Source organism: Diadema antillarum, unplaced genomic scaffold (genome assembly GCF_040938485.1).
Source record: "Diadema antillarum isolate AM-2024a unplaced genomic scaffold, OU_Dant_1.0 scf00000034, whole genome shotgun sequence".
NCBI lineage: Eukaryota > Metazoa > Echinodermata > Echinoidea > Diadematoida > Diadematidae > Diadema > Diadema antillarum.
Window position 1 is genome coordinate 980,578 of NW_027270923.1, and position 12,296 is coordinate 992,873.

At 37.3% G+C, this 12,296-nt stretch overlaps 1 pseudogene; it reads left to right on the top strand.

The window, feature by feature from the left end:
- Window positions 1–7,061: 7,061 nt before the first annotated feature.
- LOC139743500 (uncharacterized) overlaps window positions 7,062–12,296 on the top strand; it is a 105,062-nt pseudogene continuing 99,827 nt past the window's right edge.

Genomic DNA, 12,296 nt, shown 5'->3' on the forward strand with positions numbered 1-12,296 from the left:
TCAGTCTAAAGGTGGCGCTGTTTACACATGCACCAACAATAGCCGTTAAAAACTCAACATTATTTTAGAATTTGAAACGAACATTATGAAAAGAAGAAATAAGAGGTCACGATTTCAATGTATAGAAACGTTTTCAACCGCAAGATTACATAAGTGAAGGACCTTTGAGAACTATGCATTCATATATTTTGGTAATCAAATTATGCAAACAATCAACTTTGTGTGTCAGTTCATTAACTGGATTTTGACGTCATCTACCGACGAATGGAAGTTTTGTTTTAGCACGAACTGAAAATGTGCGCAACATTGAACGTCCTCTTCTGAGACTATCATGAATAAAAAATATTGAATGTGCACATAGCTCTCACTTGGTATTATTTTCATTTGCCGTTGTCCGAAAGGTCAAGAGGAGAAACTCGTGTGGCGCTGCCCTTCTCGACTTGATGACACTTTCTTAACCTACGCCCTCTGTTGTCAAACAATTACGAGTACGACAAAAAATTCAGGCACCATTGTGCTAAGCCTCCTATGATGGTGAAAAACAGCAGTGATCTATGTGTCAATCTACTCAATTCTGTGAAAAGGTAAAAATGATTTTCAAAATATTCTTTTACAGATATGAAAGAAAATTTTAACTTACAATGTAACCCTGCGTCACCAAACCAACAAAAAGTCGCAAGACATGGATTTTTAGTTAAGAGCAAATTCTGAAAGAACAAATGATGTATAACTCAATTCAAATGGACTCTCCTAGCCCGTCTAAATATTGGAAATAAGGCACACACTCCGGAAAAGTGTGAACTGAGAAAAGAGACTCTGCAATACAGGTCTATTCAAGCGCTTAATCTTTACCAAGCCGTTTTGCAGCTGTGTGATGAATGGGACGAAAAAGGACGTACAGTACTCTCCGCGTAATCGGGTATCGCCTTAACGGGTACTCCGTTTAATTGGGTAGTAATGTCAAAATCAGTTCCAATGCACGTTAAAGTTACCTGATAATCGGGTTGCCTCTCTGAATAAATGGGTAAATTATTTTCTTCTAATCTAATTTCTACCCATATTCTATCGCAGATATAACACTTAAAGAAATCATGAATGTCAAATTTTCCACGGCTTATCGCATTTTCTGCGTAATTTGCAAAAAAGACCGATCATTTGGTAAGTGATTAAACGTGAAAACATGTACCAGTACCGACTTGCCACACGTAAATGAACATTACACATGTAGCTGGCACTCACAATTGCATAGACAGACAGGAGTTGAACACACTTGCGGTCCTCCCTTGCTCCACAACAACATTCACCATTTGAGAAGTTTGCAACGAAAATCAGGCCATGCACCAGCTCCATAATTTTGCTTTTCCCCAGTCACTTCTCGAAAAGTAACCCGACGTTCTACGTGACTAGTGCACGCAAAGAGACGTGTTCATTTCGGTAAACGCCTACTTGTTTGCGAGAACTCTACAGGGTGTATCAAAAAAAGTTACACTTTTGAAAAAATTGTCTAAATTACATTTCAAAATATTTTGAGGATTTTTTCATATTTAAGGATTCCCAATATTCTCATCTATCAAGTGCAATCAACAAAACAAATTTTTGTTCACGCTTGGCTGAACACTGACGCTCTTTGTCCAGAGTGTGAAAAAGGACTTGCGCCAAATTGAAAGAAGATGGAAAATTCAACCAGAAGCCCAAATAAGTGTTCTCATTTAAACAAATTGCTTTTTGCTCACAGTTTTGATTACTAGTATGCTATGTTAGTTTAAGAATTTTCTGGCAATTTTCTGTCACGTTTTAAATGATTCCATTGCGTTATGGAAGGTTGATTAACAACATCAAGATCTTTTAAGCACGGTCATCACAAATCATGCACAGACATATCGAACCCACATGCCAGTCACTCAGTCAAGAAGAAAAGTACAAAATTAATGCATCCTTAGATCATTCAATCAATACAATCAATCCAATCAATCTAATCAATCTAATCAATCCAATCAATCAATCAATCAATCCAATCAATCAAGCATTCAATTAATCAATCAATCAATCTATCCATCAATCAATCAAACAATCACTCAGTCACATTTGTATGTATGTTTTATAAAAAGTGGCAGATCGACGTACTTAAAGGCTAATCAATATTTGAAAAACTGATTTATTTGTTAATTTATTCATTCAATCAGCCGATTGATTATTTCAATGACTGAAAAGTGATTAACTGATTACTCAGTTTATTCACTGATTGATTGAACGACTCAATGACTGACTAACTGATATATCGGTTAATGTATTGATGGGTTGATTGATTGATTGATTGATTGATTGATTGGTTGATTGGTTGATTGATTGGTCAATCAATTGAAGAATGATTTGAATGTTGATGAATGTGGTACCACTACCATAATAATGAATAATTGGCATATGGTATTGATGTCTACGTGTATTGTGAAAACTGTGCTTTAAAGATCTTGAAGTAATTACACCCTCTAATTCTCACCAATTGATTTAGAAATGAAATCATTACAATTATGAAAAAGCTGACAAAAAAATCTCAGACTATCATAACATAATCAAAGCTTCAAGCAAAAGAGCAATTTGTTTGAATAGGAGCACTTATTTGGGCTTTTGGCTGAATTTTCCATCTTCTTTCAATTTGGCGCAAGTCATTTTTCACACTCTGAACAAAGAGCGTCAGTGTCCAGCCAAGCGTGAACAAAAATTTGTTTTGTTGGTTGCACTTGATAGATGAGACTATTGGGCATCCATAAATATGAAAAAATCTTCCAAATATTTTGAAAATTAATTTAGACAATTTTTTCAAATGTGTAACGTTATTTTTGATACGCCCTGTATAGTCAAATGACAAAGTTTTCTGAAGACATGTTTGTCCATAAGTAGAGTAAATTATTGCTCGTGACTGAGCAACTGTAAGGTATGTATAATGTGCCGTGCAAGCACGCGTGTTAAGCATAAAGTGTAGGTGTTTGGTATAGTGTACAATGCATGTATATACACATTGTGTGTGTCAATTGTGAATGAGACGTGTTCTTCTGTTAATCGCGTACTCCGCTTAATCGGGTGAGAAACGCTCTGCTCGAGCCTACCCGATTATGCGGAGAGTACTGTATAACCATCGGAGCCACAACAACGAAGGGATTTTGAAATTAAGGTGAAATTAAGCATACTTCATTAACACATTCTTTCGGTTAGTAATGCAAACTTTGAAGCAGTAGCATTATCCTTTCTAAAGTTATTAGAGTTGACCGTGAAGAGTGTGTACAGCATTTTTTTTTATAAAGAAATGAGAAGGATACTCTATAACACACACCTAATCACAATATTCTAAAAAAAATGTTCGAGGAAAAAACTGCAAAAAACACAATTTCTTGTTCGTTTTATGATCCCAAACTTTAGTATAATGTAGAAGAAGACTTGCTTTTTTAGAGAATGATATGAAAAAAAAAATCAAGATTGGCTCGGGTGACCTATTTGACGTACAATGTATTTTCAAATCCTCGCACAAGATCAGTGCGTGCAACCTTTTGTTGGTTTTGTGATACACGGTACAAATTACTTCATTAATTACTTATATTAAAAAAGCAACTCTAAAGGGATCCCAAGGAAGAACAGCGTTTAATGTGGCAGAATTTGGTCAATCCCCCTTCACACTAACTCTTTCATACTCTATTTCTCCTTGTACACTTTATCGATCATATGCGATGATGAATGTGAGAGCAATCAAACACAATCGTTATGAATGGCATATACATGTAGTTCAAACTGTTAATCATTGCTCATTTCTTGAGGAAATTTGAGAATTCATTAAGCAGATACGTAGATTCGTTGGTATGCATATATCTGAGTTCATATCTGATTTTATTGCGCATATGCATTTTTATTATGTCGGAAAGTTTTAGATTAAGAGCGTGGTCTCTATTAGTGGACTTGAAATGCCATGATACACAATACACAATCGTGGGATATGAAGATATTCCCTGTAATCATAATTATGATTATTATGACCATTATAAGATATAGTAAGTGAAATACGATATACAATGGTATAAATACTGTAACATATTGCACAGAAAAAATATTACATAATATAAACATAATGTAATGTATCTGTGGACAATAGAGTGTTCAATATCAAACTGATGTCTCCTCCTTGCTTGAATGGTTTCATGCAAACACTAACTCTACAGGTGAAAGTTGATTTGCTTGACGACAATCGAAATAACAAAGAAAAAACAATGTATTGGTCTAGAATGCAATATAGGTAGTCGAAAGTAAGAACTGTGTGCCTCTTTCTGATTATTCTTCTACACTTACATTAGAATTCAGTGCACGAAAAGGCACTTCGAAGAACGCGAATTGAACATACCCGAATACTGTATCGTTTAATAATATGCGAAAGTCACCTCAGTGGTATAATAGTGGTGAACACCAGGCAGATGACCTGAAACTCTCGATTTCAGCTGGTTCCTAAAAAATTCAAGAAGGCTGTCGGTGCGTGAATGGCAGCTAAGGTTCTGTACCGTTACAAAGGGAAAGGGAAAAGGGGGGAAATCTGGGAGGACGAGTGAGCTTGAAGTACCTATTCACAAAAGAGCTGATTATCGTACCTTAACAACCAAATCCAGTTGTACTGTTCGAGGGTATTTAGGCGATTCTATATGGTACAGTAGCAATCGATGCCACAATAGCTAAAAAGTATACAAAACCTGTCTTCAGTTGAGAAGATCGAGTCTCTGTCCTTCTCTCTCTCTCTCTCTCTCTCTCTCTCTCTCTTCTCCCCGTTCTTTCCCACTATTTTTTATCTGTACATTTTCCTTTCCCTTCATCTCCCGATGAAGCTGTTTTTGTTGCTTCCTTTCTTAACCTTCTATAGGTACCTACTAATGATTGTATAACGTGAAAAAATGCAAGAACATATTACAGAAAGAATTGTCCAAATGTGTATAGCATAAGGTCAAATGTGCTATATCACAGGTCTACAATAATTTACACTTTCACTGAACAGTAACTCATTATAATCTTTGATTGAATCAATTAAGTCCTTTCCGGGAGAAACTATACCTGATAGTGATCTGGTCGTTACAAGGAAATTTACCCAATACATGATTATATACATTATGTGGATGCAGTGAATTCAGGAAAATCGGGCTATGTACTCCACGGATAAACATTTTCAATCATTGCTGTATATGAAGGCTACAATTTATTCTTGGGACCTCTTTTACTGAAAGCTCTAAAATCAATCTTGAGTTTAATGTAACTGATTTCAGGAACAATTTTGGGATCAATCAGTCCTCAGAAGAAAGGAACTGTTTAACTTGGCCATTTGAGAACAATCTTGCGCCCACCTTTGACCCTGCCACGTTCTGTAATACATCTTGAAAGTATATGTATCTTTCCCCAACTTATCTGTTCTAAATCTGTTCCAACTGTTGATTCATGGTTCGACTTCATGTCGTTCCCACGTTAGTGAAACAGGGCCCAGGGTTCACAGTATTGGAGCGATATTAATATAATCATCATTTATTCAGACACACAAAAAATACCATTACAGATATATTTTCTCATTCACATGGAAATGACACAGTTAACATGAATAGGCCTAATATGGTTACGGAAAGAAAATATAAAGATAGTTCATGAAAATTTGATTTGTTATGAAAAGTACACAATAGCCCTCGCCCTATGTCTCACATTATGAACTGGGAAATATTGGTCACCCTGCGCTCTAAAGAAGGTAAGTCATAATTACGTTTTGCTAGAAAATGAAAGTAATGCGAAATTCGCTTTATAACTGTTTTCTCCTTATCGTTCTACTATGAATATCACGAACTGCTGACGTCTTCCTTAAATCTATAAAGCGATGGCTGCCGCAATTTTTTTACCAGCATTTTTTTAACTAAAATAAAAATATTAATACGATACTTAGATAGTTATTGCATTCCCTGAATCCAATTATATTTGACTTGTAAAATTCAGTGGAAGCAACCAAGCCGTCTTGTAAACGTACATGTAACCATTATGTCTGTATGATATAGTCCTATTATTAGAATGTTCCACAATCACCACCTCCCAGCTTGGATTTCAAAAAGTAGGAGGGGATAAATAAAAACAAATTCCACAATAGTCAAACTGTGCGAGGCGGCCACGTCATAGTTTGCAATAATAACATCGCTTTCTTCCCGAATCCAATCGATGGGACGCCCTTGGATCCCGCGATACCACTGAATACACGAAATTCATACGCAAATGAGGAAAGCGCCGAACCCACCCTTTAACAATAGGTGCAGCGCTGGGAGGAGTTCAACAGAAAACGGCTCCTTCCTTTTCAGAGACAAGGGAGAGAATAAAAGGGACTCCGTTAAAAAGCAAGCACGGTGTAACAATGAAAAGACAACATCACGGTGGATAAGCAAACACCGATGCTCAGTGGAATTCCGTTGTTGGACTCCTTCAGTGTGAGGGAAAGGTGGAAGAAGGAAAAAAATGCGGGGACAATCTTAAGTGAGTGTTTGGTGAAGCGTGGAGAGTGACTCTCTTTTTTCACCCGGAAAGAGGTGGCTTCACATTTTACATGCACACTGTAATTGAAGCACCCGCTAAGAGATACCAGTGAGCGTCTTACCCGACCCCACTTGACCTGCTTTCGCTCGGCGAGAGAGCGCTCGGAACCAGTCGTCATCACCTGTAGCTTGCCGTATAGGCAGCTTTCATCTAGTTCAATTATCATCTCCACCAACAGTCAATTTAACGTGATCACTGGGGGAAACAACGCCGAGTGACAGACAACGGAATTCTCGTTTTCGTGCTTTTATTTCTCAGGATATAACTGTGGATCACTGGATCGCAAGGTGAATCAGATTTGGAGGCCAGGTTTGGAACGATCTCAGGGGAAGTGGTGGCGATGCTTTGCGCGGCGGACCTGACCGCCTGACCAAATTGCGCCGAGGAATTACTATCGCCCTAAGACATTAATACACGCCGAAACAATCCCGTCCGGGCGCAGGCAACTAATAATATCTTGTGTCAGTTGATTACCAAAGATGGTGACATCCAACCACATGAGAACTATCTCCCTTCTGGTCGTAGCTCTTGGAACTCTCCTCCATGAATCTCTAGGATTCTCGACTGGGGCCGGCGATGGCGCTTGCACGTCTCTGCTCCCGGGACACGGCGCCATCCCGCAGACCACCAGCTCTCCCTTCCAGATCACCGCGCTGGCGTCATCATATTCTCTTGGAAGCCAAATTCAAGGTACGCCTTCTCTCTGATTTTAATTTTGTCCCTTTTACTTGATAAATCTAATTCGATTTAAAGAGGCTATGAGCCTACCGATGCGTGTTTCCCTATACCCAGTCGGGCGATGATGAAATGTAGTGTATAGGAGAAGACGAATTTTGATTATTGTATAAGATTTTTATTTCTTAGCTGTTGGAAAAACAAACGCAGTACAAGTTTCAAAGGCTAAGAATTATGTTGACATTACACATACACACACACATACATACATACATACATACATAGGCCGACATACCTGCATACATACATAAACACATACATACATACATACAAACATACATACATACATACATGTACATACATACATACATACATACATACATACATACATACATACATACATACATATTACACAAGTACAAAGAGCTCTGTTTTGTAAAGAGGATAATAAAATCAAGTAATCGGGCTAATATTGTAACCAAGACTTTTCCTGTACCGTCAGGGAACAGATGAAACAATTGACAAATAAAAAATAAAACTTACTCGTTACAGAGAGAAGATGTCAGCTGACACACAGTTATAAAATCAAAAGAATACACGTTTTAGTTGTAGCATATACTGTATACGTATACGAAGGTTTATGGATAAATGTGTTTGTGTATGAATACATCCGTAAGTATATATATATATATGTATATATATATATATATATATATATATATATATATATATATATATATATATATAAATGTGTGTGTGTGTGTGTGTGTACATATCTATGCATATATACATATATGTAAGTAAATATGTATGCATGTGTGCATTCATGTATATTTACATTGTATTTACCGTATATACAAAGTGATTGATAATTCTGCAAGAAGTTGCACATCTATCGTACACTGGATTGGATTTGAGGTCAATGATGTATCAACTTGATCATGGAGGGAAAGAAACGTGGGATGAAAATAAGGAAACTGAAACGACATATGAACAAGCATACATATAAGATTTTAGTGTGAGTAGAAAAAGAAATACGCCATGTGGAATCAAATTAACTTTGTATGCCCCACTGCAGAAGGTTATGCAATCCCTACGAATACAATATAAGTTTTACTTTACCCTATAGGAATGCATTGACTGACTAACTAGAGAAAGACAGTAAGCTGGAACTGACTGGTTGCATATGCATGGTCTTTAGAGTGTACAGTGTAGATTGGTTGTTGACACACACACCACGGTGTACATTCACCCTTACAAATGTCACTAGTACCACAAGTTGGTATATAGAGGCGTCTGTTTCCTCTCTCTTTTATGGAAACATTATTTACTTCCATAGATTTAACACTGCGCGGACACTTCTTCAAACTATAAAGCAAAATCTCGAGCCGTCGTAAAAACCCGGCGACTGAAGGCACACCATTATCAAAAGAGCAGGAAATCGAAATTGGCTAACTTTCTTTTATTGTGTAAATGCACGGATTACATCACGTCTGGGTATTTCAAAACCACTGACACCAATGAGAGCACTTTCATAGGTGAATGACATCGAAGCGCCAAGCAGCCAATTGGCCGCCCGAATAACTGACCATACCATGGAATAGTTGAATGCTTACCACAACTTATCCAAAGTTTAGATAATAGTGTCTCGTAGTGGTTAGAAGATACCAAGTTCTTACTTTTTAAGTAAGATTTTTTTTCTTACATTTGCATTATTATGATATGGGTTGCTGAAGAGAGAATATCTAGAAAAGTACTGAATGAAACATCTACGTGAAGGCTGTGCCTCGTATTTCTTTTCACATTTTAGTGTATAGCGCATTCTTAATGCAAATGCTTCACAGGAACTTGTACATGGAATCATTCCTAGATCCATCAAGCATGAACAGATATGATATAAACCTTGTGAAAAAATTCATTTTACGACTCCCTCTCCCCCATGGAGATATAGAATGCTGTTGAAGTTAGCACAACACCTAATGATGGACGCGCCCATATTTGTCGTTTCCCATTGCCTTTCATTTCCTTCTGTTAGATTTACCTTCCCACTTGTGCTCTTTAGCTTGAATGAACCAATTTCTTTTTCTCTATGGCAACATTCTTCTCCCTTTTCTCTTCGCCTTGCGCCAATACAATATGTAGGTAAGATGAATTGATGTAAGCACTACTGCTTCCGAATAGTTCCCAAAGACTAAAAAATCTGGGGGCCCCTCACATGGCATGAGAAAGCGTCATAAAACTCTTAACGCTTTGATTGTAGATTACCATCAATGCCCCACGGCCGGGTTTCATTGTAAGGCGCAGTAAGGGCGCTGTGGCTCTGAACTCAGATAATTTTGCTCCTTTTCATGGCGATTGAATGGGGAAAATATGTATATAATAGATATAACTCTTTTTTTCCTATCCTCCCGACTGGTATTTCAAATTTCACAAATAGGCGTACATGTCCACTTTTTCTTTAAATTGGGTACATACCCCATTGAAGACGAGTCCCGGGCATACTCGGACAGGACGTGTCTATGTCCCATGGGAAATGCGGGATACAAATACACCTGTATGCATGCACTGTGTTATCATATCCCCTTGTACTAATGTACAGGGACCGAGATTAGCTGTGGTCCGGAGCCACTAGAAATTTATGTCGCGCCACCAAATAAAAATAGGTTATTTTACTTATTCATTCATTCATTCATTTATTTATCGCCCGGCAGGGCAACTAAGATTCAAATCGGATTGTTTATACGTTTGCTCTTGTTTCGGACCACCGCATATCTTTTTTTCGAGGCACCAAGATTTCAGATTTACAAATTTTAAATTACATATAATCAGCATGTACCACATGGATATGTACGATGCAGCATTCAAAATATACACAGCTTAATATGTTTACAAGCACGTTGTAGTATATACAATAAGATCCATTTAATTTTGAATTCTACATGAAATAATAAGCTCTCAATTCAATTTGTTTGATATAACTTGAACGATATGACAGACTCAATTGTGTCCATATCCTCGCAAGTGTCATTGTCATGATTGTTTGACAGTGAAAAAAAATCCAGGATTTAGGGTTGGGTCTTCTGTTATGAAACGTACCAAAGACGTTACTTATTGTGATGTGAGTGACTGAGGGTGGGGTGAAACTTAATAGTAGCTATACTTATTAATAGAGCCGGATGTTTGATCATTCATTATTCAAACAAAATAATCAAATGCATTCTTGAGATGTCGTGACAAGAGGAAAATGAGTTGATATCTGATTTATTTATTATAGATTTTCAATTTTGTTTTAATATGTATTGCTCCTTTTCCCTGAAAAGCCCAAAACAACAGGAGACTCATACATGTTAAACATACTATTAATGACGAGAAAGTAAATCAGTATGAATTTGTAATGACTACAAGACATTTAGTATACTGTACAATTGTGTAGTTTAAAACGGAACCATCACTCAGAGCTTTTGGACACCACGAATGTGCCAAAAAACAGGACTTTTACTTACTGTATTTACCATACTACTGGGAAACATTCGCTAAAAGTGTGTGCATGCAACAATACGAAAAAGCATTTTGGTGGAAAAATGAAATAGAGAACAGGAATCAACACAAATCCTGCACAAAGGAGGAAATAGCAACATTTTTCATAACTGCAATTTTGATGTCAGACAAAACTAGGGAGTTTGGGGTTTTCTTTTTTTTTTAATTATGTCTTATTAACCCAGTGAAGACGAGTCTCGAGTATACAAGGGCAGGTGTCTATGGGAAATGAGTGTTGCAGCAAAATCAGTAAGTCCTCAACGGGTTAATGATGTAATTGGGGTCGTAATTAACATTCCAAACACGGGGAACATTATGTCTGATTGAAAAAGACAGATACGTCATTCTTGCAATCATCAAAATGATGATGATGATGATGATGATGATGATGATGATGATGATCCACAGAGTTTGTATAGCGCCATATATCTGTTGTAGAAACATTCAAATGCGCCGACTCTATCCGTCTGTTTCTTGTATAAATCGAAATTACCAAATTCCAACATATTATACACATAGCTTGTACACATACCTGCAAGAACTCTGCGCGTAACAGACCGTGTCTATGTCTATTTAGATAGGTATATTGCTGCGAAATGCGTGGTGACGGCAATCAGGGCTTAATATTGTCTTTTTTTCGTTGGATGAATGAATTTTCATGCTATCGTCATTTCAGATTCATTCATGTTGCATGAGTGCCTCCTTGTAGTGATTTACATGTAGGAACTAACATACCCTCGTGTCAACATACCAAATAAGCAAAACGTGAAGTCTAAGCAATGCGCCACTGTGATAGCACAACGTAGGGAGTGCATGCACGGGAAAGTGAAGATAATTTGTCAGCCAATCATTGATGCTTTGTCCAAACGAAACGTATACTCTTCTTCCCCAGAGTAGAGTTTTCTTCCCACTAGAGGTTGGGAGAAAAAAAGAAGAAGAAGATGATGATAATAATGAAGCATTGTTTGCAGTCATAACATGGTCGTCTTTCTTCTCTTCCTGGACACTGGTGGTTTCACAAAGCACTGTCTCAGTGGGAATTGTCGAGATCTTGATTATAATAATTATATTCAACCCTGATCATCATTCGTTTATGCACCGTGCCTCTATCACGCCTTGGCATATTACTTGGATGTTTGTCTCTTACGCCGTGAAGAATGGTTCCTTCTGTTCAGAGGTTATATAGGTAAGCAACAGGGAATACACCTGTGTATGATTGGGAAATGAGCGAGAAAAGCGGCCAAGCGAAATAATGTTTGGAATATACCTGTCGACTCTTCACTTGATTTTTTTTTCTTTGCCGTTTGCCTCTTCGGAGAATCATCTTTCTTACCAACTGTGCTCTATATATCTTCATTGCATATACTCCCTGTAAAAATCGACTTGAGAAATGTGACTCTGCAAGACCAACGTGCTTGTCAATCAGGGTGTTAAAGAAAAAAAACACTCACCAAAAAAGAAGACTACAGCAAAGCTGGTACTCCTGTAAGCAATATATCAAA